This window comes from Melospiza georgiana, chromosome 22, assembly GCF_028018845.1.
Source record: "Melospiza georgiana isolate bMelGeo1 chromosome 22, bMelGeo1.pri, whole genome shotgun sequence".
NCBI classification, from domain to species: Eukaryota; Metazoa; Chordata; class Aves; order Passeriformes; family Passerellidae; genus Melospiza; species Melospiza georgiana.
Window position 1 is genome coordinate 3,476,868 of NC_080451.1, and position 22,976 is coordinate 3,499,843.

Sequence of the window (22,976 nt, forward strand, 5' to 3'; positions counted from 1 at the left end):
ACCAGCAGGGCACATTGCTCATTTTTGCTCCAATAGATTTGAGAAATGAAACCCTGGGGATGAGAGCTCTTTTTCAGAGCAGTAATTGCTAGTTGATCTTAATGAAGTTGATAGGGTCTTAATTTGAAGTGTTGGTTTGTTGTTAAACATTGAATGTTACAGTTCTAGGACTTGCCTTTAGTTGCCGCTATTCCGTGTTACCATTTTACCCTGTATTTGTATCTCTCCCCGTCACACTCCGTATTTGTGCCCCTTTCCATCTCAGCCCAGATTTGTATCCCTTCCCGTCCCAGACTGAATTTAAATGAGAGGCTGTAGGAACCCTCTCAAACAACAAACCAGCACATAAACGATGACTTTAACCCAGCAGAACCGCACTAAATCACCCACCCTTGAGCAAAGCCGGATTCCGTCCTGCCACCATAATTTTAATAGAGCTCAGCTTGGAGGATCCCCCTAAGCTCCGAGCCAACGTTGCCTTCCTAAGGACTCTGGTGAGGCCGGAAGCCCCGGCTGTGCCGAGAGACAAAGCTGCGCTGCTCCTCCTCCTGCTCAGCGCGGCCCTGTGGGAGCAGCAGCGCTGTGCGCGACCCCTCGGGTTCCGCACCCAGGGCTGTCTTTAATAAAGGCCTTTTGAAAGGAGCTGCTCCAATGGCCCTGTTTATCACACTGCCAGAGCCCCTCCCCAAAACCTCCAAAACCCTCCCAGGACACCCTCAGGACCTCCCAGAGCCCTCCCCAAACTCCCCACAGGACCATCCCAACGCCCCCAGACCCTCCCAAGACCTTCCTACGACCCCTCCCCAAAACCCCCCCCTCCCCTCCCACGACGTCCCCTCCCCCCCTCCCCTCCCCACCCCGCCCCCCAGATCCCTCTTAGACCAATCCGCGCCCCCCAGGTCCCCCCACAATGCCCCAGGACCCCTCCCCAGACCACCCTGGCCTCCCCAAAGCCCCCCCGGACCCTCCCCAAAGTCCCCCCCCGATCCCCTCTCAGGCCCCTCCCGCTCCTGTCCCGAGCCCGGCGGGTCCCGGCGGCGGCGGGGAAGGGGGCGTCGCCTCCGGCTCGCCTCTGATTGGCTGAGGCGGCTCGGGGAAGGCGGGCGTTCCTGAGGGGAGCCGCGCTGTGATTGGTTAGTTCGTGTACGTGAAGCGCAGTGATTGGTTGGTTCGGGGCGGGGCGCGCCGCCATTGTTGGGAGCCCGCGGAAGCGATGGAAGCGGGAGCTTGTGAGGGGAGAGCGGGGTTGAGGTCGGTCCTTGGGAAACGGGGGAGTTTGGGGCGGATCTGAGGGGAAATTGGGGATTTTTGGGGGCATCGACGGGAAACGCGGGGGATGTTCGTTGGGTTTGGATTGAATGAGGGGGTCTGAGGGGGCTTTGGTGGGTCTGAGGAGGCTTTAGGCAGCTTTGGGGGAGGCTTGAGAGGGTCTGGAGCGTTCTCAGATGGATTTAGGGGGATCTGAGGGGAATTTGGAGGGTCTGAGGGGATTTTGGGGGATTGTGAGAGAAACTGGGGAGTTGCGAGTGGATCTGGGGGGGGGGGGGGGGGTTGAGGTGTATCTGGGGGAAATTTGGGGCAGTCCGAGGGGATTTCATAGGGTTTGGGGGGATTGAGGGGTCTGAGGGGGATGTGGGGCAGTCTGGTGGATTTAAAGGGGGGGGTCTCAGGTGGGTCTGGGGTGAATTTTGAGGGGAAGTGGGCGGGTGGTCTGAGAGTCCTGGGGAGGTTTTGGGGTCCAGGGTGTTTCTGGGCCAACACTGGGGGAGCTCTGGGGGTTTTGGGGTTCCTGGAGGTGTCCCGGGAGATTTGGAGGCCCCGGGGGTTCCCAGGCCCACCCTGAACCAGGGTCTGGGGGTTTCAGGGGGCGGGGGCACAGCACGGGTTCCCTTCCCCCCCCAGTTTTTGGGGATCTCCCATGGTGCCCCCTCCCCAAAAAGCTCCGAGGGCCCCGTGAAGTGTCTGCTGTTCCACCGGCCGGCCCGAGTGAGTCTGGGGGATTCTGGGGGGATTTGTGGGGGTTTTGGGGTTTTGAGAGGGATTTTGGGGATTTCGGAGTGGTTTGTTTGGGCATTAGGGGATTTTGTTGGGAGTTTGGGGAGAATTATTGGGGTTTTTGGAGGAGAATTATTGGGTTTTGGGATGGTTGCATGACTATGGGGTGTTTTGTTGATTTGGGGGATTTTGGATTTCGGGTGTTGGGGTTTTGGGGTTTACTTGGGGGGGAATTTATTGAAATTTTAATTTTTTTTAAATTTTGGTGAGTTCCACTGGGATTTTTAGAGATTCTCTGGGGTTTTTGAGGGTTTTCTTATTGGTGATATTGTGGCGTTTCAGTTGAATTCTAGGGGGGCTTTGGGGCATTCCCTGGGTGTGGGGACAGGCTCAGAGGCACCAAAATCTCCTTAAAAGCCCTGTAAGTCCCAATAAAACCCACTAAATCCCAATTAAATATCTCAAAATCCCATTAGAGCACCCTAGAATCCCAATAAAAGCCCAAAAATCTCTTGAAATCCTAATCACCCCAAAGATCCTGATGAAACTCTGCAAATCCCCCAAAAATGTCCCCAAAACCATAAAATGTCCCACAAAATCTCCCCCAAGATCCAAAGAAATCCTGGAAACACGCAAAAAATCACACCAAAAACCCCAAATCCCCAGTGAATCCCACTTAATTCCCCCACAATGCCAATAAAAGGCTCACAAAGTCTCCTGAAAATCCCAATAAAACCTCCAGAATTTCTGAGAATCCCAAACAATCCTAACAAAATCCCAGTAAGCCCCCCAAAATTCAATAAAAGCCACAGAAAAATTAAATAAACCCCCAAACACCCCAGAAAAACTCCCCCTCAAAATTCCAATAAAATCCCCCCAAATCCAAACTTCCAAAATCCACAAAACCAGCCACTCCCAGTCAATCCTGGTATGACTCCAGTTGCTCTCAATGAGATCCCAGTGTAACCCAGTATGGATTCAGCTGCTCTTACTGTGATCCCAGTGTGATCCCAGCTGCTCCCAGCATAATTCCAGATGTTCCCAGTTCCTCCCATTATGATCCCAGTTGCCCCAGGAATAGTCCCAGTCCCTCCCTGCAGGGTCCCAGTCGTGCCCAGTTGCCTCCAGGGTAGGTTCAGTTTCCCCAGCATCATCCCAGTTACTCCCAGCATGATCCCAGCTGTTCCCAGTGTGGTTCCAGTCCCCCCAGTATGGTTAGAGACACTCCCAGTATGTTTTAGTTAGCTCAGAATGATCCCAGTCTTTCCCAGTTACTCCTAGTTTCCTCTAGCAGAATCCCAGTTTCCATCTGTTGCTCAAAGTGTGTTCCCAGTTGTTCCCAGTATGATCCCAGTTGCCCCATTGTAGTCTCAGTCCTCTCAGCATGGTTCCAGTACCTTCCAGCTGTTCCCAGTGTGCTTCCATCACTCCCCTATGGTTCCAGACACTCCCAGTATGGTCCCAGTTGTTCCCAGTGTGATTCCAGTCCCCCCCAGTATGGTTACAGACAATTCCAGTATATCCCAGTTGCCCCCAGCATGTCTGTAGTCATTTCCAGGCACTGCCAGTGGCCCCAGTAAGGTTTTAGTTCTCCCAGTATGATCTCCCAGTCATGCCCAGAATATCCCAGTTGCCTCCAGCATGCATCCAGTCCTTCCCAGTTGCTCCAGTTTGCTTGCAGCATCATCCCAGTTTCTCTCAGCTGCTCCCAGTAGCCCAAAGTGTGATCCCAGTCACTTCCTTTCAACGCCAGTATGATCCCAGTAAGCTCCAGTTTGATCCCAGTCACATGCCAGCCCTCCCAGTGTGGTCCCAGTGTAATCCCAGTTGCTTCTAATCTCTCCCAGTAAGGTCCCAGCTGCCTCCAGCGTGATTCCAGTTGCTTCCTAGATCAGCCCAGTCAGTCCCCGTATGATGCCATTTGCTGCCAGCGTGCTCCCAGTTGCTCCCAGTCAGGCCCAGTATGGGGGATGATGTGCAGGGTGTGTTCCCAGTTGCTCTCAGATACTCCCAGTATTAGTCCAGTCCCTCCCAGTATGATCCAAAGATGATCCCAGTGTGCTCCCAGTCCCTGCCAGTATGAACCAGTTGTGCTCCACATGGTTCCAGTTGCTCTCTTTCACCCTCACTTTTGTTTCAGTCACTCCCAGTATGTCCCAGTGCAGCCCAGTTCCATCCAGCATGTTCCAAATCACTCCCAGTCGCTCCCATCTGGGTTTTTGGGGGGATATTTGGAGAATGCAGAAGTCCAAGGCTGAGCGGAAAAGGCCCCTCAGGGGGACATCGGGGGGTGGCGGTGGCGGCTGCCGGCAGGGGCAGCCTGGAGGAGCAGAGCCCTGTGTCCCCCAGGAGCCCAAAGTGGGGAGCCCAGAGGGGGGGGAGCGCTGCCATTGGCGGGAGCCTCAAGAGCCTGGAGAGGGGCAGGGGGGACTCCTTGGAGCTGCTGCAGCCCTGAGCAGAGAATGAGGGGAGAAGGGAGCCCGGGAGCCCAAACAGCCCCGGCATCCCGAAATGGGGAGAGAGAAAAAGGGGGAGCTTTTGGCATTGCTGGGACTGTCAGCAGGCCGGGCAGGGTGGGCACCAAGGAGAAGGGGGACCCCCAGTCCAAGCATGACCACAGAAGCTGGGACAGGGGGGAACCCCTGAACACCAAAGGGGAGGGTGCAGGTTTGGGGAACTCCTGGGAGGCTTTTCCAGGGCTGAATCTTGGTGTTTGGGTGGTTTTTCTGGAGCCATGAGGGCCGCTGACTTGTAGAGATGGACTTGGGCAGAGGGATCTTTAAACTCAATGTGCTCTTCCCTCATTTTCCCCAAACCAGGATTTCCCATTCCTGACCCCTGGGAGGCTGTGAGGAAGAGGAAGATGCCTGAGGACACTGAGGCAGGTGAGGAGGAAGTCAGTGCCCCCTCTCTGTGCTGCTCCATCTCCCAGCGCATCACGGCCCCAGCTGCAGCTCAGCCCTGGGGGGATCTCCTTGCCCTTGCCTGTGGCACGGAGGCAACTCCCATCCTGTCCTTGTCCTTCTTCCCCCAGAGCAGGAGCTGAGCATGGAGAGCAGAAAGGACAAATGCCCATGGCAGAACCTGGTGGAAGAGGCCATTTTGAGCGGCTCCACAGCGCAGGAAGACAACGGGGAGGAAAAGCCCTGGAGATGCTGCACGAGGAGGGGCTGCAAATGCAGCTGGCGGGGATCTGAGGGGAAAAGAGCCAGCATGGGCTGGGAAGGTGGCTGGAGATGGAGCCAGAGCTCGGCGCTTGTGCTCCATGAGCAGCTCCATGATGGGGAGAAGCCCCACACGTGTGAGGAGTGTGGGAAGAGTTTCGGGTGGAACTCTGAGCTGATCAAGCACCAGAGGATCCACACTGGGGAACGGCCCTACAAGTGTGGGGAGTGTGGGAAGAGCTTCAGCTGTAGTTCCAACCTGTTTAAGCACCAGAGGACCCACACTGGGGAACGGCCCTATGAGTGTGATCAATGCAAGAAGAGGTTTCAGACCAGCTCTGAGCTCCTCCTGCACCAGCGCACGCACACAGAGGAGAGGCCCTTCTGTTGCCCTGACTGCGGGCAGGGTTTCAGGCGGAACGACCATCTTGTCAGGCACCAACAAATCCATACTGGGGAGAGGCCCCGTGAGTATGAGGAGTGTGGGAAGAGCTTCAGGAGGAGCACCAACCTGATCAACCACCAGCACATCCACACTAGGGAGAGGCCCCATGAGTGTGAGGAGTGTGGGAAGAGCTTCAGCCAGAGGTCCACTGTTGCCGACCAACACGAAAGGACACAGGCACACACCGCTTTCAGGTGAAAGGAAAAAGGGAAGTTTTATTCTCTGACTCCACTATTTATAGTTTTACAAGGGTGACAGTGGATTGGAAGGTGACAGTGACACCTCTGCAATGCCACAGGTCAAACTGACAGTCCATCAAATCTCTCCTTCTCGAAAAGGAATGAAAAACAATGAGTTGTTTACAGAAAAAGTGTGTGGGAAAGTTCACTACAAGAACGTCAACATCAGAAGGCTTAGAAAATCCTAGAAAACCAGGCCAACTTCTCACCCTTTTCCGTTTAAAAAAGAAAAAAGGAAAAAATGAACAATGTTAAAAGGAAAAATATGAACAACGTTCAGTGTACACTTGCAGAGGAATAATCAGAGTGATCACTCTCAGCGTCTACATCCAAATCATCACTCAGTGATTCCCCCGCTTGAAGCCTTTTAGGTTGGTCATGGTTTCCATCTTGCTCATCAGCTGGATTCAGTCTCTGTGGTCGCAGATCAGGGCGAACACATTTGGAAGGTACCCAGCGTACCCCAGTATCTGTGGACACGCAAGCATACCCGCGCCCCGAAGCGATAAGGTCATAGGGGCCTTCCCACTGTTTGGTGACTAAATTCCGCACCCGAACCTTCGCTCGAGGCTGATGTGCCTCATCTGCCGCCTGCAATGAGAGATGGTGATTCAAAGTGACAGGGTTATTTGAGTTCTGTGGCACAGTGAGATGATTGATTGTACACAAAGCTTTTGCCAACCGACTGTGCGGTGTTTCACCCTGCATTCCCCGTTTTTGTTTTTGAAGAACCTGCTTCAGAGTACCATGAGCGCGTTCTACAATAGCTTGACCAGTCGGAGAATGAGGGATACCAAACCCTTGCGAGACACCCCACAACTGCAGGAACTGCCGCACCTTTTGCCATGCGTAAGCAGGACCATTGTCGTTTTTCATAGCAGAAGGTATGCCCAGAACGGCAAAGGCCTGCCTCCAGTGGGCAAGGACATCACGGGCCTTCTCCCCCGTGTGAGCAGAAGCCCACATCGCAGAGGAGAATGTGTCCACCGTGACATGCACATACTTGAGCCGGCCAAACTCGGCAACCTGGGTGGCATCGGTCTGCCAAAGCTCCAAGGCCCTAAGGCCTCTGCTATTTACCCCTGCTGGCAGAGGCGGAGCAAGTGCATGGCAGTCATCACATGACTCGACAATGTCACGAGCCTCAGTTGGCGTCAGCTGATACTGCTTCTGCAGGGTATGTGCATTTTGGTGGAATTACCCATGCGATGTCTTGGCCTGTGCGAGTGTATCAGGCTGAGGCGCTACCCACGCTGGGTTAGCCAACTTGTCAGCCCTCGCGTTACCTTCCACTATAAAACCTGACAAATTGGTGTGACTCCTCACATGCAGAACATAGAATGGATGAACTCGGGCCTGAATGGCACACCACAAGGTCTTCAGTATATGAAACAAGGCAGGATTACTGACCTCCTTCTAAACCGAATGACCCAACCACTGTGCGATATCAGCCACATAGGCGGAATCCGTGACCAAGTTGAAAAGTACCTGGGAAAATTTTTCAAATGCCATGACAGCAGCCCGCAGTTCAACCAATTGGGCTGACCCATTCTCATGGCCTTCCAGAACCTGCCACTCAGATCCATCCCTCCAGGTAACAATGGCCTTTCCTGTTCTCCTTGAACCGTCAGTGAAGACGGTGGGTCCTTGCACGGGTTCCTGGCTATTCTTGGGCCGCAAAGAAATTTGTGTGGATTTCGCCATATGCAACAGCCTATGGCTGGGCAGATGATAAATGATCTGCCCTGAAAAATTTTCCAGAGCACTCTGCAGAGACACACTGTTTGCAAAGCTCCAGTCAAAATCCTCCCGTTGTACTGGGAGTATGATCTTTGCAGGATCCGCACCCATCAATTGCAAACACCGTTGTCGGCATTTGATTATCAAGCGAGCAATTAGCTCAAACAATGTAGTTCCCGTCTTCTGCGCCTGATGGGGCAGGAAGACCCATTCCAGAACGTGCAAGGAATCAGACCATTTGTCACTCCATTGACCAATGATACCTGTGGGATGCGAATCTGGAGTGGTGATGAACACAGTGACATCAACGGAGGGATCAATGCGATAAACCTGACAAGCCGAAACAGCTTGCTGAACCACCTCCAACGCCTTACGCGCCTCAGGGGTCAGTGTATGAGGCGACTTTAGATCAGAGTCTCCTTTCAACAAATCATACAGAGGAGACAGCTGTGCATTGGTTAATCCCAAATACGGACGTAACCAAGTGATGACACCTATCAATTTCTGAGCATCATTCGGTGTCTTCACAGAATGCACAAATTGCACCTCCTGGTGACAGATTGTCCGTTCCAGAATTTTGACCCCCAAGTACTTCCAAGGTGGTTTTTGTTGAACCTTTTCTGGAGCCACCTGCAGTCCATGAGCATGCAAAGCATCGAGCAACCGAGGCTGAATCCTCAGCAGCTCATCCTGGGTGGATGCAGCCACCAAAATGTCGTCCATATAATGATACAGACACGCATCAGGAAACTGCTTGCGAACTCCAGGCAAGGCACAGGTCACGTACCACTGGCATAGGGCAGGAGAATTACGCATGCCTTGAGGCAATGTCCTCCATTGATATCTCTGTGCGGGCTCAGCCTCGTTAATCGCTGGCACCGAGAAGGCAAATTTTGGTCTGTCATCGGGATGCAAAGGAATCGAAAAAAACCAATCCTTCAGATCCACAATGAGGTCCGCCCAGCCTGCAGGAAGCATGGTAGGCGATGGCATGCCCACCTGCAATGTTCCCATGCTTTCCATCATGGCATTGACGTTTCGAAGGTCTTGCAACAACCTCCATTTCCCAGGTTTCTTTTTTGTACAGAAGACAGGAGTGTTCCAAGGACTGTTGGAAGGCTCCAGATGACCCTGGTCCAACTGCTCCTGCACCAAATTCCGAAGGGCGACTAATTTATCATCAGGGAGGGGCCACTGCTTCTCCCAAACGGGTTTGTCCAACAGCCACCGTATAGGAGGCGTAGGACACTCTGCGCCATTCACTGCAGTGGCCCCCATCAAAAATCCGTCCCAATACACACCCCTCAGGCAGACAGAACATCCCTCCCCCAGAGGTTGGCAGGAGTAGAAGTAACATGAGGCCTAACCCAGGCCATCTGTCCCTCTGGGTTCGTGACCAGCACAGGCTGCTGAGCCACGTAACATTGTGCCGTCCCTCCCAGGCCCGCGACAGATGTCCCCACTGGATCCAGGGGCCACTCCGAGGGCCAGGCGGCAAAGGAGAGAACCGTGACGTCAGCACCACTGTCGAGAAGCCCGCGGAGGTGGATTTCCGACAGTGTTGCACCAAGAACAGACAGGGTACACAGCATCTCGGGACAGTCCCTGGTCAGGACAGCAGTCCAGTGAACCTGAGGCGTCCCAGTGGATCCAAAGCCACCAGCTCCACGTGACCGGTCAGCTGTCCTGCGAACAGAAGACTTAAAAGGCACAAGTTGAGCAAGCCGTGTCACTGTAGGAATTGTGACAGGGGGAGTGGGTGTGGAAACCATGGCACAAATTTGCCCTGTAAAATCTGCATCAATGAGCCCCAGGTGCACAATGATGCCCTGAAGGGTGGCACTGGACCTCCCCATAAGGAGAGCACTCAAGCCCCCACCCAAGGGACCAAAGGCATCCAGGGCAACATTGCGTATCTCAGACGAGTCTAAGACAACTTTTGCTGTGGTGCAGACATCCACGCCTGCTGATCCATGGGTGCTGGCTGCAAGCCGGCAAAGGAGACCTCCATCGGCACCTGGGTCTGGAGAGAAGCTTGTGTCTGAGCGCACCCCTCCTGTGCGCTCCGCCTCACGTTTCCCGAACCCGGTAACGCCTGGCCATTAGCATGAACAGTCGCCTTACAAACGTTAGACATGTGATTCGACCTACCATACCGACCGCACAAGAACATGGGGAATTTAACTTTCTGCATTTTTTTCCCCCGCTTCCTGCTAGTCTGCGCATTCCCCTGCTGCAGCCGCCCGCCCTGAGGTGCTGCCCAGACGGGCTGCACAGCGGCAGCCACAGCGGCCAACTTCCGACGTGAGGGGATGATGTTCGCACAGGCTTCTGCCATCTCCCAGATACTAGGATCACCAGGCATAGCCGCTATAACCTTATTACAAGCTTCATTACAATTGCACTTGACAAGGTTTGTAATCGTGACGTCCCTTGCCACAGGATCAGGCACCTGCCTCTCCACGGACGCAATCAACCTTGCCGCAAATACCATAAAAGGCTCTTCATCCCCTTGGACAACGGTTGAGAACGGCTGCTTCAGAGCAACCATTTCCAGGGTCTGCACAATCGCTCCCATGCCCAGCGTTTTACATTGCTGAAGCACAAGGGGATCGTATCCAACCTGCCCGTGAACACTCTCATACCGCTCTGTCCCCATTAGCATGTCAACAACTCCACGCCTTGGGTCCTCCAGTGCCAGCGTAGCATTCTGCCTCACCGCTTGGGCCGCCAGACGAGCCCACTTGGTCTCAAAAACACCAAATTGCACAGGGTCAAAAAGAGAATGTGCTACACAACGGACATCGTGAGGTGTCAGCGTGTCCTTAGCAAGTCTCCGAAGAATGTGCATAACCTCAGCAGACCCCAAACCATGCTAAGCAACCGCTTCACGGAGTTCCTTCTCCAGCTTATATGCAAAGGGTTCATAAGTGTTATGAGTGACACCCCTGAGCACAGGGAAAGCCTGGGGAACCCCTGGCAAAGCCACCGCACCTGCTGTGTCCCCATCCTTGGGCCTCCCAGAGACAAGGGGGAGTGATTGACCGGAAGCCGGGGCAACACCACTCGTCCATGAGCCCTCTGCAGCACTGGCAGAGCCAAAGGAATCCGCCCGCCGACCCTGCAGATGCCGGGAGGAGACAAGTTCATTCATCTCGTCAGTCTTGGTTTTTGCCTCTGGCCAGAAACGTTCTGGGTACCTCGGATGTACGGTCACCTGGCACGCAGGAAGCGTCCAAAGACCTGACGAGAGAGCACCATGGCCCCGGGCACCCACTGGCCTCCCGCCGGCCGTGTCAGCAGTTGCACTAAAGGTAAACACGCCAGTCCTCTGCTGTGCTGCAGCTCCGGCAGGGGCCACCTCGGCGGCCGCAGCTGCCGGCACGGCCCGCAAATCTGGCACGGCGCTGGATGAGACCGGCGCAGGGCCCCCATCCCCCAATACGAGGCTGGGTGGAATGCCGAGGGAGGCGCGGCCCGCGGAGCCGTGTCACTGCGGGGTGGCACAATGGAGCCGGGCAAGCCCCCTATGAGAGCCCTCCCCAAGCCGCAAGGTCCCGCAGTGGGCACCGCCCCCACCAAGTGGAGAGGGACAGGCTGCCCGCCCACCAGAGCGGGGCCAAGCGGAGCACCGACCGACACCCCGCCCCCGGCTGCCTTCACCGGTTGCGCGTGCCCAGCAGGCTGCGCAGACCCAGAGGCGGGCAACGTCCCGCTCCCGACTGTCTCTACCGGCTGCGCATGCCCAGCAGGCTGCTCAGACCCGGAAGAAGGTGAAATCGCCCCCCCGCTGAGGAACCCGACTCGGGGGCGGGAGACTCCTCCACCCCCACCTCGCTCAGGGGCAATGTGGTGGACACACCGCATTTCGGACAACAGGTAGTCACCGCAGCAGCCTCAAGTCGGGGCGGAGGCTGACCCTTAAGGGCCGGGAAGGCACACAGAGAGGGCAACCCGTCCCCCGCCCCGCCACCCGCACGAGGCGGGGCTAAGATGGCCTGCCGAATCCCCCCGGACCTGGGACCAGCTGGCTGTGAGCCCAATCCACCCCGGGCAGACAATGGCCACTCCCCAGCACACCGTTGTGGGGCGGGGAAGGGAACTCCACATCACCCAGGAGCTCAATCTCCTCCCCATCCCCATCTGAGGTAGAAGGGCTTCCCTGGGAACTCCGAGGGGTACAAGAACCAGACCCCCGCCAAAGCTCCTCACATTTCTTCCACTGCACCAGCAGCGGTCCCACATCTACCGTGCAGTCATCAAAGAGGGCCTCCATGAGGTGGATTCCCAGGAGAGACCATTCCTGCTTATTAAAAGCCTTTACAGGATCCGAAAAAAACCCTCTCTCTTGGGCCCACAGAATCAATCTCTCAAAACCATCCCAGGAAACAGACACCTGTTTCAACTGCAGGACCTCCCTCCAGAGATCCAAAATGAGGGAATCATCCTGGAGAACCACAGAGGTTTCCATTGCCCCAAGAACAACAGGCAAAGCACCAAAAGGAGGGGGGGGAATTCTCACCGCAATGCGCTGTTCGTATCTTAGCCTAGGCTGCAATACACTTTGGGGTCACCAGATGTCGCCGACCGACACGAAATGACACAGGCACACACCACTTTCAGGTGAAAGGAAAAAGGGAAGTTTTATTCTCTGACTCCACTATTTATAGTTTTACAAGGGTGACAGTGGATTGGAAGGTGACAGTGACACCTCTGCAATGCCACAGGTCAAACCGACAGTCCATCAAATCTCTCCTCCTCCAAAAGGAATGAAAAACAATGAGTTGTTTACAGAAAAAGTGTGTGGGAAAGTTCACTACAAGAATGTCAACATCAGAAGGCTCAGAAAATCCTAGAAAACCAGGGCGACAGTCCACCCTGATCGTGCACCAAAAGATCCACACTGCGGACAGGCCGTATGAGTGTGGGGAGTGTGGACAAAGCTTCAGCCGGGGCTCCCACCTGATCTCGCACCAGATGACACACACTGGGGAGAGGCCCTACAAGTGTTCCAAGTGTAGGAAGGGGTTTCAAACCAGCTCCCATCTCCTCCAGCACTATCAGAGTCACACAGAAGAGAGGCCCTTCCAATGCCCTGACTGTGGAAATGGATTCAGGCAGAACTCCCACCTCATCACCCACCAGTGCATCCACACTGCAGAGAGGCCCTACCAGTGTCCCCAGTGTGGGAAGAGCTTCTCCAGGAGCTCTACCTTGACTCAACACCAACGGAGCCACCAGTAAGGGAAGTCCTGCGAGTGCCTCGAGTGCAGGAAGAGCTTCGTGCTTCAATCCCTCACTGGAGGAGGCACTTTGGGCACAGCCCTGGTCACTCACATTCCATGTGATCCATGCTGGGAATACACCTGGCTGCTTCTACTTTTAATTTCACCTTAATTTTTTTCTATTCTCCATCTCTTTGCACTCCAAAAGCCAAGAGAGATGGATCTGTCACCTCAAAACCACTCAAATCCCAGTGAAAACAGCTCCATTTTACCCCAAAAGCCTCAAACCCACCTCAAAAATCTCAATCCCACACCAAATTCATTCGATTCCACACCCAGCAGGCTGAGATGGCGTTGGGAGATAATTTGGAGTAGTGGGATCTCAGTTAGAGTGGTGATGGAGATTGTGTGGAGCTGGATATGTGGGATGTATTTGATAGCAAATAAAACTCTCAGACTTACTGATTTCTCTCCCGTTCATGTTCTGTCCATTGCAGTTCTCTTTGCAGAGTGCCGCCTTCTCTGCTGATTGTGTTTGTGTCCCCTGCTCTCCCCTGCCTCTCTTTGCCTGCTCTGTTTCTCTCTCAGTGTCTCCCTTGACCCAGGGACCACCAGAGACCCTCCTTTGATTTAATTGACCCTGCCCTGATTTAATTGACTCCTCTGTCCCCACAGACCCTCCCCTGATTATTTATTATTTTATTTCCCAATTATTATTTTAATTCCCAGTCCCAGGAGATGAAGTTCTGAAGGCTGGCAGGGAAATTTCTCTGTAGGATTTTGCTCCATTTGCCTTCAAGGGTAGGAAAATCTTTTCCTGTCTGGGAGCTGGAGTTCCAGACTTTTGGAATTTATGCAGGGCAATACGGACTGGGATCAAATATGGACTGGGATCAATTAGCGACTGGAAATAAATACAGACTGGGATCAAATATGGACTGGGATCAAATATGGACTGGTGTCATTTGGACTGGGATCAAATATGAAACTAGGATGAAATAGGGACTGGTGTCAAATATAGATTGGGATCAAATATGGAATGGGATTAAATAGGGACTGGTGTCAAATATGGACTCAGATCAAATATGGACTTTGATCATGCTGACTGGGATAAAATGGACTGAGATTATATAGACTGGGATCAAATATGGACTGGGTTCCTACAGACTGGGATAAACTGGACTGGGATCAAATATGGACTGGGATCAAATGTAGAATGGGGGCATTTGGACTGCGATCAAATATAGAACAAGGATCAAATATGGACTGGGATTAAATATGGATTGGGTTCAACTATTGACTGGGATCCTACAGAGTGGGATAAACTGGATTGAGATTATATAGACTGGGATCAAATACAGGCTGGGATCAAATATGATTTGGGATAAAAAATGGACTGGGATCAAATACTGACTAAGATCAACTATGGATTGGGATAAACTGGACTGGGATCAAAACAGGACTGGGATAAACTTTGAACTGGGATCAAATATGGCCTAGGATCAAATGTGGACTGAGATCTTATGGACTGGGATCAAATATGGACGAGGATAAACTAAGGACTTAGATTAAATATGGACTGGGATCAAATGGATCCCTACAGACTGGGATAATTTAGACTGGGATCAAATATGGACTGGGATAATTTAGGCTGTTATCAAATATGGACTGGGATCAAATATGGACTAAGATCAACTATGGACTGGGATTAAATATTGACTGGGGGCAAATATGGACTGGGATCAACTGTGGACTGGGACCAAATAGAGACTGGGGTTAGATAAGGATTGGGATCAAATAGGGACTGGGATTAAATATGGATTGGGATCAAATACGGACTTTGATCAAATGGACTTGGATTAAATATGGACTGTGATCAAAGAGGGAGTGGGATCAAATATGGACTGGGACCATCCAGACCAGGACGGCTGAACCAGTTCTCCCAGTTGTCCGTAGCATAGTCTTAGGCACTCCCAGTATGATCCCAGTCTCTCCCAGCAGGGCCACAGTCACTCCCTCTTGCACCCAGCGTGTCCCCAGTTTCTCCCAGCACATTCCCAGTCACTCCCAGTCTATTCCCAGTCCCACACCCATATGGTCTCAGACCCTCCCAGTATATCCCAGTTGCCCTGAATATTCTCATAGTCATTGTAGGCACTCCCAGTTACCTCAGTGTGGCTCACTTGCCCCCAGTTGTCTTCCAGTTGCTCCCAGTTGCTCTAATTATGACCCCAGTTGGCTCCCAACATGGGTCCAGTAGCTCCCAGTAACCCCCAGTCAGGGTCCAATCAAACCCACTCTGCTCCCAGTATGATCCCAGTCACTTGCAGTCTAATCCCAGTTGCTCCCAGTCACTCCCAGTCTGATGCCAGTGCCCCCAGAGTGATCCCAGTATGGTCCCAGACACTCCCAGTATGGTCCCAGTTGAACCCAGTTGCCCCTGCTCTAGTCCCAGTCACTCCCCATATGATCCCAGTCCCTCCCAGCATGGTCCCACTCACTCCCAGTTGCCCCCAGTGTGGTCCCAGTTCTCCCCAGCATGGTCCCAGTTGTTCCCAGTGTGATTCCAGTCCCCCCCAGTATGGTTGCAGACACTCCCAGTATATCCCAGTTGCCCCCAGCATGTCTGTAGTCATTTCCTGGCACTGCCAGTAGCCCCAGTAAGGTGTCGGTTCTCCCAGTATGATCCCCCAGTAATGCCCAGTATATCCCAGTTGCCTCCAGCATGCATCCAGTCCTTCCCAGTTGCTCCAGTTTGCTTGCAGCATCATCCCAGTTTCTCTCAGCTGCTCCCAGTAGCCCAAAGTGTGATCCCAGTCACTTCCTTTTAACGCCTGTATGATCCCAGTAAGCTCCAGTTTGATCCCAGTCACATGCCAGCCCTCCCAGTGTGGTCCCAGTATAATCCCAGTTGCTTCCAATCTCTCCCAGTAAGGTCCCAGCTGCCTCCAGCATGGTTCCAGTTCCTTCCTAGATCAACCCAGTCAGTCCCAGTTTGACGCCATTTGCTGCCAGCGTGCTCCCAGTTGCTCCCAGTCAGTCCCAGTATGGGGGATGATGTGCAGGGTGTGTTCCCAGTCACTCAGATACTCTCAGTATTAGTCCAGTCCCTCCCAGTATGACCAAAAGATGAGCCCAGTGTGCTCCCAGTCCCTGCCAGTATGAACCAGTTGTGCTCCACATGGTTCCAGTTGTTTTCTTTCCCCCTCACCTTTATTCCTGTCACTTCCAGTATCTCCCAGTGTAGCCCAGTTCCCTCCAGTGTGTTTCCACTTCCTTTCAGTATGATCCCATTTGCTCCCAAGCACTCCCAGTCAGCCTAAGTTTAGGGGCATTCAGTGCCAGTATGATCCCAGTCACCTCCAGCATGATCTCAGTTCATCCCAGTATAAGTCCAGCAGTTTCCAATCACCCCCAACATGCACTCAATCACTCCCAGTTGCTCCCGCTAGCTCCGAGCGTGTTCCCTGATGTTCACAGCTGCTCTCAGTCACACTCAGCACCATCCCAGTCAATCCCAGTATATCCCATTTGCCCCTAACATGGTCTCAATTGCCCCCCGCAGGCTCGTACTCACTCCCAGTATGATCCCCGTATGATCTCAATATGAGGAGGTTCGACCTTATCCAGCACCAGAGGACCCACATTGGGGAACGGCCCTACTAGCATCGAAAGTGTGGAAAGAGCTTTGGGCAGCATTCCCACCTGATCATCCACCAAAAGATCCACACTGGGGAGAGGCCCTACAAGTGTGATAAATGCAGGAAGAGGTTTCAACCAGCTCCCATCTCCTCCGGCACTCTTGGACTCACACCGAGGAGAGGCCCTTCCGCTGCACCGACTGCGGGAAGGGATTCAGACAGAACTCCCACCTCATCAGGCACTGGCGCATCCACACTGGGGAGAGGCCCTACGAGTGTCCCCAGTGTGGGAAGAGCTTCTCCAGGAGCTCTACCTTGACCCAACACCAACGGAGGCACCGGTAAGGGAAGCCCTGCGAGTGCCCTGAGTGTGAGAAGAGCTTTGTGTGCTGCTTCAGCTCCATCCCCCACTGGAGGAGGCGCTTTGGGCATAGCCCTGGTCACTCACATTCCCTGTGATCCATGCTGGGAGCACACCTGGCTGCTTCCCTTTTTGGTTTGGCCTCAATTTTTTTGTGATTTATCTTCATCCCTTAAAAACAGCAAAAGCGGGGTTATATGAAATAAATTGATGAAAGATGTCTATAGTCCCACAATTTCAGAGGATTTTGAGGGGTAATTGATGGTTTGGAGACAATATTCTGGAAGATTTGTGGGTTCTGGGGGGACTTTGGGCAGTGTTTTCATCTCTTTGCACTCCAAAAGCCAAGAGGGTCACCTCAAAACAACTGAATCCCACTGACATTTTAATTCATCCCAACTGAATTTTAATTCATACGCACTCAATCCCACATCAAAATGCCTTGTTGCCACCTCAAATAAACTCAGTCCCACGCCAGACTCACTTATTTCACAGCCGCCAGGGTGAGATGGGGTTGGAAGAAGATTGGGAGAAGTGGGATCCCAATTTGGAGTGGTGGGGTGGGGATTGTGTGGGGCTGGCTGGGTGGGATATATTTGATAGTAAATAAAACTTTCAGGGTTCCTGATTTCTGTCCCATTCATTTTCAGTCAGTTCCAATTCTGTTTGCAGAGTGCCACCTTCTCAGCTGATTGTGTTTGTGTCCTCCTTTCTCTCCTGCCTCCCTTTGCCCACTCTGTTTCTCTCTCAGTGTCTCCCTTGAGCCAGGGCAGCTGCCACCAAAGACCCTGCCCTGATTTAATTCCCATTGCAGGGGCTACAACAGCCATGGGTGAAGTTCTGAAGGCTGGCAGGACTTGGCTTTTGGCCCCTTCTTAAGAGCTTTGCCTTCAAGGGCAGGAACATCTTTTCCCGGCTGGGAACTGGAATTCCAGACCCTTGGAGTGTGTGCTGTGCAGGACCATACAGACTGGGATCCCACAAACTGGGACTGCACAGACTGGGACCATATGGATCAGGACCATACAGACTGGGATCATACAAATTGGGATCATATGCATCAGGACCATACAGACTGGGGTCATGCGGACTTGGGTTGTATGGGTTGGGATTGTACACACTGGGATCACGTGGACCAGGATTTCACAGGCTGGGACCATAGGGATTAGGAGCAGAGACTGGGATCATACAAACTGGACCATATGGACCGGGATGGCTGCACCGAGTCAATGTGAACCGAGGGGGTCCCGCCCTGCCCAGGGGTCCCTCTCCATCCTGCCCGGGGGCGCAGCCAAAGCTCCCTGGAACGGACACAGATGTTCAAGAGGGATCCCAGTGCCAATCCCATTTCCAAACCCATTTCCTGTCCTGTTTCTGATCCTGGTGCTGGTCCCAGAGTGATCCCAGTACTGATCCCGGTCCCAGTGCCAGCCTTGGTCTCTGTCTCAGTCCCAGAGCACTCCCAGTGCTGATTCTGGTTTTCGTGTCAATCTCAACCGCGGAGCGGTTCCGGTCCTAGTCTCAGTCTCAGTCTCAGAGCAGTTCTGGAGCCAGTGCTGCTACTGGTGCCAGTCTTGGTCCGGGAGTGCTCCCAGTGCCAATCTCAGTCTCGGTCCCAGTCCCAGAGCGCTGCCAGTCTCGGTGCTGGTTCCTGTGATGGTCTCGGTCTCAGTTCTGGAGGGCTCCCGGTCTCGGTCCTGGTCCCGGTCCCAGAGCAGTCCCGTTGTGGGTGCTGGGTTCCAGTCTTGGTTCTGATCCCAGTCCTGGAGCGCTGCCCATGCCAGTCCCATTTCCAAAGTGCTCCTGGTACCAGTCCCAGTGTCAGTCTTGGTCCCAGTCTTGGTCCCAGTGCCAGTTCTGGTCTGGGTCTCGGTCCTAGTACTGGTGCCGGTCCTGTAGCGCTGCCAGTCCCAGTTCCAGTGACGGTCTCAGTCTTGCTGCTGGTGCTGGTTCTGAGGCTGTGTTTGGTCTCAGAGCGGGAGAATTTGTGTCCAATAGGGTGATTTTAGGACAAATCTGGTGGGGTTTAGGGTGATTTTAGATCCCTTTGGATGTTATAAGCCCATTTGGGTGGGGTTTGGGCCTGTTTGGGTGATTTTAGGATAAACTGGGCAGGTTTAAGTTGGATTTTAGATGCCTTTGGCTGATTTTAGGCTCTTTGGGTAATTTTAGGTTGAACCAAGCCTTTTAATGGTGATTTTATGTCCCTTTGTTTTATGGATGGCAAATGAGACGATTGGCTCTCGCAATTAAGGGATGAATACTGTGTGAATATTAAGAGAAGCTTTATTGATGTGTGATTATGTTATTGCAGTCTGTTGTTTAGATGTCCTCTGTTCTCCCCACAGTCTCCTTTCCCCCCTATTGTTACCATCAGAGAGCCTGAGCCATCCAGGACAGGCGGAAAGAAGGCGAGTACAAAAACTTGTTCCTAGGGGAGGGGGCGTGGCATGACAGACCCGACCCTCCAATCAAGCTGCAGGAAAGTGGACTCCACCAATAAACAGCAAAGAAGAGTTGAGTGACAGACTGTGGGAGGGGCCAGGGTTGGCTGATGTAATTCCCTGGGGTATAAAAGGTGAAGCGTCCATCTTGAGGACGAGGCAGGCACGTGGTAGGCAGCCACGAGGGAAGCTCCCAGGCCTGTTCTTCCTTACTTAGTCCTTTTGTTGTCATTTTTGTTAAGGTTGAATAAACCTTTTAAAATTTTGAGTCAGCAGTCATTTCTCAAAGTAACCAAGGGTTCCTTTACTAAAGTTTGGTGCACAGGAGAAACACCAGCCATATATTCTCAAGAGGTCAAAATGACACAAAATTTCACTGGCAAAGTACAAAAACTCAAGAAACTTTGGGAAAAGATATAATAAAACATCCAATTCAACATAAAACACAATAGCAGTAACTTGATTAACTCAGCCCATTACATCTGGAAACATTTAAACACTTCAGTTGTTGAGGTATCAAAAAATATTCCATATCAAGAGCATTAGAAGGAGAAGACAGACAGGAGGACAGAAGCTCTATGGAAAGAAATGCACATGGCTACCAACTGCTGGGGTTCCAGTGTGGGTGAGACACAAACCCACAAAGCCACGGAGCCCTTGTGACACATCAAGGCCCCTCTGGAGCAAACAAACCATTCCTGACAGTCCAGAAACTCTTGGAACAAAGGGGCTATTGTGACCATGCAGATCCAAGGACACCACGGTGCCACTATGGAACCTCATGGGAGCAAAGAGACCATTGTGACACTCTGGTGCCTCATGGAATCAGAGGGACCATTGTCAAACTCAGGCCCCCTGTGGAACCAAGTGTTGTAGTGTGTTCATTAAGTTCATTTAATTCCTCCCCCATTTTATGTATCTGCTCCCCTCCATTTTGTGCAAAATGGTTCTGCCCTCCTCAGTTTTCCCGCCACAGCCCTGCCAGTTATATTGTCAATCTTCTAGGTTATATAATTCCTCCTCCCCTTTTTCCCTTATATGTATGCTTTTTCTCCTCCCTGGGCCAAGTCAATCACCCTCCCCCACTCCACCTAGTATTCCAGAAGCTTCTCATCTTTGGGGGTTGTGGTTGGCTGTGGTCCCGGGACCCCTCCCATACCTGATACCTATTGGGCTCTCCACTATGTCATTTGTGTTAAGCTCATCCTCTCTTCTCCCCCTACTGGTCTTCTGTAAACCCCTCCCGTGTCCACCCCTTCCCTTTATAACTCTGAAGCACCCTTTGTTCTTGGTCATTCAATGATACATCGTGGGCTTTCCAATAAACCAAGTTTAGCCCCCCCGGAGAGTGTCCAGCTCCTTCCTTCTTGCCGCTTACCAGCGATCCCGTCCACAACCAGCACAGCCCGAGGCCTTAGGATGCTGAGGGGTGCTGGTAGACTATGCAGCTGGGTGTCGGCCTTAATCTCAGCTAGCCAGACTCTGACCTTCTCTGCTCTAGAAGGCTAAATACACGTGGCTGCAACCAAGGGCCAAGGATGAAGCTGTGGGGCCCACGGAACCAAGGAGCTGTTGTGACACAGCGGGGCTACAGGGAGCCGAGGGGCCATGGGGACATTGCAAGGGCTCAGGGAAGCCAAGGGGCCATTGTGACACTGCAGAAGAAAGGAGAACACTGTGACACTGCAGGGACCAATGGAATCAAGGAGACCCTTGGGACACTGTGGGGCCCCATGGAACCAATGGCACAGGGAGCAGGTGTGGCTGTGTGGCTGGTTTGGGGTCCTGGGGGCTGCTGGACAGGTCTGGCTTACCTTGGCATGTTGAGATCTGCTCCTCATCTGCCCCTGAAGCACTGGGGCTCTGGGCTCTCTTTCCTACGGGAGGGAACTCTCCTGATCTTCCTCCAGGGCCCTATGGCCAAAACTGGGATTCCTTCTCCAAATTCCCTTACAGGCACAGATTGTCCCCAGATGAAATCTGCCAGGAGAGACAGATCTGGCTGCCTTGGCTACCTGGGGCCACCTCTCATCTGCCTTTGAAACACTGGGACCATGTGCTGCTCCAGACCCTTGGCCTCTGGTGGCTGCCCCTGCAACCCTGGGGCTGCGATCTTTCCTTCCCATGGAGATCCCTGGTACACTGTGGGGACCTCATGGAACCAAGGGGATCATTGTGGCACCACTGGATCCCATGGGACCAAGGGGATCCTTGTGGAACCACTGGAGCCCATGGAACCAAGGGACCTTGGTGACACAGAAGGGCTTCATGGACTCAGAGACCATTATGACTCTGTGGGGCCTGATGGAACCATGGAGACCATTCCAACCTTCAGGGCCTCCAAGGGAGCATTATGCCACCTCAGTGCCTGGTGGAAGCAAGGGACAATTGGGACACTGTGGGGCCCCATGGAACCCAGGGAACATGGAACCGCTCTGGCTGGCTTGGCCTCCCAGGGGCCACCTGACTGCTCTGGCTGATCTTGGGATGTCAAGGGCTGCCTCTCATCAGCTCCTGGAGCACTGGAGCTCTGTGCTTTCCTTGCTATGGAAAAGAACTGTCCCCCTTTTCAGATGCCCATTACCAAAACTGGTACTCTCCCTAAAATAATTTCCTCTATGCAAGGGCATCTTGCAAAACAAAACCTGCAAGCTCTGGCTGGCCTAGGCCTCTGGTGGTCACCTCTCATCTGCTCCTGAAACAGAGGGGCTCTGTTCCTTCATTCCTATGGAAAAGAACCAGCCTTCTTGTCCAGGGACCATGGACAAAATTAGAATTTGGCCTTCCAAATTCTATATATCCAAGGACTGCTCCCAGACAAAAGTTGTCAGGACAGACAGGTCCGGCTGGCCCTGTCCTCTGGCGATTTTCTTAGACTATGAGCTGAAAGTTTTCATTTGGAAACACCTTGGAGAGGGACCAGAGGTGTCCCAAGGAGGGGTTTGGAGGCCTTGGGCACATGAGCACTGTATAGGGACAAAGGAGCTCTGTGCTCAGTGGGGTGGAGACTGAGGACAGCGGAGCAGAGCCATGAGAGTGTTTAAAAGGACATTTCAGGGATGGTGAATCCTTTTGACATAGTGGAAAACAGTCAGAGAGAGAAAGAATTAATGCCAAAGGCAGCTGGGGAGGCCCAGACTGGCACCAGGAGAAAGGAATTTCCCTGGCAGGGCAGGGCTGTGGTGCAGCACAGCCCCCAGCAGGAGCCTGGAGCAGCCCCAGGCTCTGTGTGGGCAGGCAGAGGCAGGCAGGAGGCAGAGCTGTCAGCAAAGGAAGGGCCCAGCCAGGTGGGGCAGCCGGGGGATGCCGACAGCCTGCAGGGACAGAGGCGCAGGGCAGGGACACCGTAGGACCGCCTGGGCTGCACAGGGCACAGGGATGGGCAGCAGCTGCAAGACAGCCCTGCCAGAGCCAACTTTGGCAGCACTTTGGCCATGGCTGCTGGGCCTGGGCCTGAGGCAGGAGCAGGAGACAAGTGACCCTTGCAGGGCTGGGGCCTCATTGCCTCCTTATCCCTGCTCAGCAGCCTGGCAGGGGCCGCCCCATGCTCCTGCCCTTGGCATTGCACATCCCCACATGCCAGTTCCCATCCCAGCAAGAGCTCTGAGCAAGGAGGGAGGGACAGGATCTGCCTGGGCAGGGGCTGGGGCTCAGGCCTTGGCCCTTTGCATTCCTCAAACACATCCAGCTTTGCATAGCACAGAGGGACGTTTTCCTTGCTT

The 22,976-nt window shown here is 53.3% G+C and overlaps 1 pseudogene; it reads left to right on the top strand.

Moving 5' to 3' along the window:
- LOC131092456 (zinc finger protein 850-like) overlaps positions 1-16,794 on the top strand; it is a 603,282-nt pseudogene extending 586,488 nt beyond the window's left edge.
- The last annotated feature ends 6,182 nt before the right edge of the window (positions 16,795-22,976 follow it).